Source organism: Coenobita brevimanus, chromosome 62 (assembly GCF_032717465.1).
Source record: "Coenobita brevimanus isolate Jiangsu-jjx chromosome 62, ASM3271746v2, whole genome shotgun sequence".
NCBI classification, from domain to species: domain Eukaryota; kingdom Metazoa; phylum Arthropoda; class Malacostraca; order Decapoda; family Coenobitidae; genus Coenobita; species Coenobita brevimanus.
The window spans coordinates 24,025,734-24,031,733 of NC_137015.1; positions in this window are offsets into that span (position 1 = coordinate 24,025,734).

Sequence of the window (6,000 nt, forward strand, 5' to 3'; positions counted from 1 at the left end):
ACCACACCACTTACATCACACCACCACCACACCTCTCACATCACACCACCACTCCATTCGCGTCACCACCACTCCACTCCACTCACACGACCACCACTCCACGCCACGCCACACCACACCACACCACACCACCCCAAGTCACTCGCTACCCCTCCACGGCATCTTGTGAGACCAGAAATAACCCGCTCACCCCAAGGACGCATGTTCCACTTATTTCTAACTAAAACCCTTCCATAGCTTGGCCATTGTCCTTGTTAATTTCTATATTATTTGTACAGCTTAAAGAAATTGCCCTGAAGTAGTGAAGGAATTACTGGAGATAATTTCTAAACTGCCTAGTTCAAAAACCATTCCTAAGCAATGTCAATAAGGGTCTAGAAATGACAGTAATGAAGGGGAAAATGAGCCTAAAGGATGATGACCAGTTTATATCTTCATCATCATAATCGTCATCACCATCATCACAATCATCATCATCACTCTTTGATCATCATCATTATCTTTACCAACACTATTTCCATCATCATTACCATCGCCATCATCATCACCATCATCACCACCGCAACCGCCATCATCATCATCATCATCATCATCATCATTTCCCTCTCAATAGAATCCAATCCTCTCTTCCACTACCGCCTCCTCCTTTCTTTAATAGGGTGTTAAGATGGCAGGACCTGACGAAAACTCAGAGGGATCTGTCTAATTCTCCTCTTTCTCTTTTTCTTCCTTCTGCTTTACCCCTCTTTCTTCCTCTCTCTCTCTCCCTGTTCCTCCTCCTCGTCCTCGACAAAGGAAGAAACCCACCCTTCGAGAGACTCCAACCCTTTCTTCCAGTGCCTCCTCCTCCTCCTCCCTTCAGCGGTGAGGCGACCTTCATGCCCTGACCAAAACACCGAGGGATCCACCAGATAAGGGGCCTCCATACTGAGCCTTGAGTAGCTGGCGTTGCCCATAAGGAGGGGGTGGGTGGATGAGAGAGAGAGAGAGAGAGAGAGAGAGAGAGAGAGAGAGAGAGAGGAAAGTACTGTTATTATAGACTGCTACAAACCCCTTCAGTGCGAGTCCCTTCTTAATATAAATAAAATTGCTTGTCGAAGGATGGAATGGATTGATAAAAGGAAAATACTGGCTCTTGAAGGAAGGAAGGAAGGAAGGATGGAACGAGGGAAGGATGGAAGGAAGAAAGAAAAACCGGGAAGGAATGAAAAATGGGAGGGAGGAAGGAAGGAAGGAATGCACGAACGAGAAAAGGAAGGAAGGAAAGAAGAAAAGAAGGAAGGGAGGGAGGGAGGGAGGGAAGGAAGAAGAAAAACAAAGAAGGACGGAAGGAAGGAAGGAAGGAAGGAAGGAGGGAGGAAAAGAAAGAAAGAAAAACAAGGAATGAAGGAAGGAAGGAGGAAAGAAGAAAGAAATAAGGAAGGAAGGAAGGAAGGAAGGAGGAAAGAAGACAGAAAAAGAAAGAAGGAAGGAAGGAGGGCAGGAGGAAGGAAGACAGAAAGAAAAACAAAGAAGAAAACAAGGAAGTAAGGGAAAAAAGAAGTCTGTAGCACCTTTTCCTAAGCGATTTATTTTTGGATACGGCTGGTTAATATCCTTTTGCACGTTATCTATGAAGAGCCTGGCGATATTTGAATGATTTAAGTGTCCCGGGAGAGGACAGTAAGGTGTCTATCTAGCTCTCTATCTATTGCCAGACGCCTTAATCCCATAAGGGGTGGCCACAAACAAATCGCCACCATGTCGCCCTGTCCCCCGCCATTTCACTGCATTGCTCCCAGCTCACACACCCCGCTCTCATATACCTCTCCACTCCATCCCTCCATCTCATCCTTGACCTTCCCCTCCCCTCCCCCCCCTCCACCTCACTCACATGTATTAACCAAAATAAATATCTTAGGAGATGTTAGGGAGCCTCCTTGACCTACGAGAATACAGAACTTGGTATGTTTCTCTGCCCACATATAATTCCACGTCTGTTTCCCTGCCCAGATGTGATTCCCTTTGATATAATGCGTCAGGGAGGAAAGTGGCATACCCTAAGTGAGTAGATCTGATGGAACAGTAGGCTGACTCCTGCCTCTGACTGCGCAAGAATCAGGGAAGTTCATCATGGCAGCCTTCTATAGCTTTTTTTTTATTTATTCATTTTTTTTTTTTTCGACGGGACTGATCCACTCTTACAACTTCAATACTAAGCTGTGGCTGCATGAGATTCGCATAAGCCTCCTTGGTTACTAGTCAGTTTTATACTCCAATCACATCTGGCCATCGACCAGGCTGGAAAGGGATTATGGATCTTTGTCAAATGGAGACCAAACAACTGCATCTTGGTTAACAATTTTTGAAGACGAAAGATCAAAAATAAACTTATGATCAATTTTCCATTTTACCTATACTCTACGTACTCTAACTTGGCTTAAATTGCCATCTCTGCTTCTTGAATGCTGAGGTGTAACAAATGATTAACATTTAAATACAGTACCATGCTAGTCACGAAGAAGTGTTATGGAAAGGGTGTAGAGCCGTACCATTGTCTTTGTCACTGAACTGCCATCTTCCCATCTTGAGTGCTGAGTTGTAGCCTAGATTAACACCATAATACCATGCTAGTCACGAAGAAGTGCTATGGAGAAGGTGTAGAGCCGTAACACCCTTTTTCTGCCACTGAGCTATGTGAAAGATGCTGCGAAAGTGTGAAATACAGGGCCAAGTTAAGGTGAAAAACTATATGATTTTCACACTATGCTGGACAGGGAGAGAAGCGTGGCAAACACCGCCCCTCTCCACCCACCCACCCGTCCCTGCCAATCTTAGTTACGATGGAGAAATGAGCGTAAGTCTGGGAAGCTCAGGGTCGTACGATTTGTGACTTTGGAGGGTCCGTAACACTTTATCCTTAGCGATTTATTTTGTATATTACACGTCAATAGCCTCTTGTGTTACTGATGCAGATTACGCTGATATTTAAGCAATCACTCTCTCTCTCTCTCTAGTACAACGAAGCCTTCTGTCTAAACAGAATATCGCTGAAATAGCCTTTGTGTATTTGGAGAATTTGTTTCTATCGTGCCCCTTAGAGTCTCTTTCATGCTGAATGTATCTTTTGCGTTAGTATCATAGAAGTGGATTATTGAGGTGTGATGACAATAAATCGCTAAAGAAGATAGGTTACGATACCCCCATGCCACTCAACGCGACCCCAGGAGCGGCGCACATCCTCCCCCTACGAAGGCTGGGGGCCACTGAGCAGTGGTTCCACTCTGGCAAAAATATATCTTTCAAGGGTTGGGTAAAAATCTTTCAAGATTGATAAAAAACTTTCAAGGTTGAGCAAATTAGTAGTAATAATAAATATTTCGACCTTAAACAGGAACTTTTTCACACATTAGAGCAATATAATATTAATTACACATAATGCTCTACAGAAAACCAAAGAAAACGAGCTTTCAAGGGGTAACACTAACTGATACTACCTTTCTCACTTCCAATATCTTGATTATTTTAAAGTAAATAAGACTATATTTTAACTTAATATCGCAGGAATCTTAACTATTAAGCAAAGGTTACATTAAAACACTTGTAAAAGTAAAAAAACTTATAATGTGAATTTTCATGAATCAAAGAAATGGAAATAATTATATTTGTTACACAAACAATAGAAATTAAACACTGCACTTCAATAAACTAAGACTTAAAGAGAATGTTTCCTTTATAATGTAAATAGGAAATTGATATTAATATAATAGCAGCAATTAGCCCTTGCATAACAGCTGATCACTGAAGGAATGTCTGCATCACTGAATGATCACTGAAGGAATGTCTGCATCACTGAATGATCATCTTCACTGTCTGCTTCTACTGGATGTAATGACAGACTCCTTTCCTGCCTCAACTTCTGGAGGTACTCAGTGCTTCTTTGGTGACATCTGCCATGCTTTACATCCTCTATGATGTCATTTGGTGGTTCCCATGTAGAACACTTGGCGTTTTGCCGCGAAATAGCTTGTTTTGCTAGTAATCTGTTAGCCAATGTTCTAGTTTTAAGTCTATTGGTTTGTTTTGTCTTAATCAAGTTCATTTGTGAAAACACTCTCTCAACACAGGCTGAGGAGTGTGGCAGTGCAAGTAGCCCACACATAAGGTGTGACAATATCCCAAACTTAGGCTGATCATTGCCATCTTTAAGTGATTTAAGTTGAGACCAAAACTCTGGTATTTCAAGTGTGAGCATATGTGAAATTGCCTCTTTTACATAAAGGATTGCATGCCACTCATCTTGCAAATCGTCATATTGTTCTTCCGACACTAGTGATGGGAAGTATCTGGCAAGCTTTATGATGTTAAGTCGTCTGTTGCAACTTACTGCTATGCTAGGGTCAGTATTGCACAGCATGGCAATGACACCATCCTCCTCAAAAGGGAATCACTTACGGATTTGGCAACATAGTTCAATCAGGAACAACAGGCAATCTGATCTAAACCTACCTTCATTTACCCCCAGAGATTCATTCAAAAGCATAGCTTCACATCTTCCACCTACATTAAGTTTGTCCAGGGGTACATAAAGCTTTGGATTTGCAGGATTGATGGCAGACAGTTTCTCACTGTTCAACACATCACCTCTGATGAACATCCCAAAGATGTTTCTGTACTCACTGCAAATCATCTGGTACAGTTTATGCAATATGAAATATTCTGACTGGAACTCTACATTCATTGTATCCACTTTCTTCAGCACATAATTTAGGAATAATAGCATGTGCTTTGTCCCAGATGTTGTCATAGTCTTGTATATATCTGAAGCTCCATCAACCCTATCTGTTACAGATTCAGTCTGGAAAAATAGCAGTAGGGCGTCCCACTGCTCCAACACTCTTTCAATAACTTTTCCCCGAGATAACCAGCGTGTCTGTGAGAGCTTCAAAATTTTGTGATCATATACCTTTACTGCTTCTTGGATATCGTGAAAGTCTGCTTGGCGCTTAGAGCTGCGAGCAAAATATGAGCAAACATTCTTCAAGAAAGCTTCTAACCATGATGGCAGGGAATTACTTGCATGCTTTGCACAGAGGGCAAATGAATGACAAACACACCCCATCACAAAAACTGAAGGAATATCCTTCTTCAGATTTGCTTGAAACCCACTTTTTGAGCCCATCATTGTCGAGCAATTGTCACTCCCAAATCCTATTATATTAGTAAGTGGAATTCCTCGTGCTTGTAAGAGCTCTTTCACAGCTGTATAGAGGCCCTCGCCACTTCCATCATGTACCTCTACAGTATCTAACAAAGCGTCGGCAACCTTGTGTTTCGTTTCATCCAAGAACCTCACCATCACTGCCAATATTTGAGATACGGATATATCAGTACTCTCGTCAATTATTAATGAGAATTTTTGCTTCCTGCAAATGTCAGATAAATCTTCCCTCTCCTTGTATGCAATGCCTTCTTGCATAATGTAAGAAGCTTTTGAATGCTTCATTGTCATGGAATCTGCAATTTTGCTATCAGTAAACATGTTTTTTAATACCTCAACAAGGTGGTCAACCTGCACAAAAGGTACCTGGTGCTCTGCCATGAACCCCGCAAGAAGAACCTCTGCCCTAGCAACTTTATCCGGAATAGTTACTGTCTCTTTTTTAGCCTTAAAGAATCCTTGTATGCTTAAGGTGCCTTTCTTTTCATTAATATTTCGCTTGTGTTTTTAAGTATCTTTGTGATTCAACAAAGTTGTTTTATTAGCATGTTTAAACTTCATGTCACAAACCTTACACATGGCTACAGGTTTGTCTTTTACAGAGAGATCTGCCTGCAACCAGTCTTTTAATTCTGAGTCTTGCAGCCACTCTTGTTTAAAGGATTGGAAATACCACCTTCGCTTTTTCTTTTTTGGAGTGCTGGAATCTTCTGAACCTGCAGCAGCTCTAGACTGATCATCGCCAGGGTCCTCTTCCTCAGAAGTTTCGACTGTAGTCACCATACCTGAAAATTTAAAAG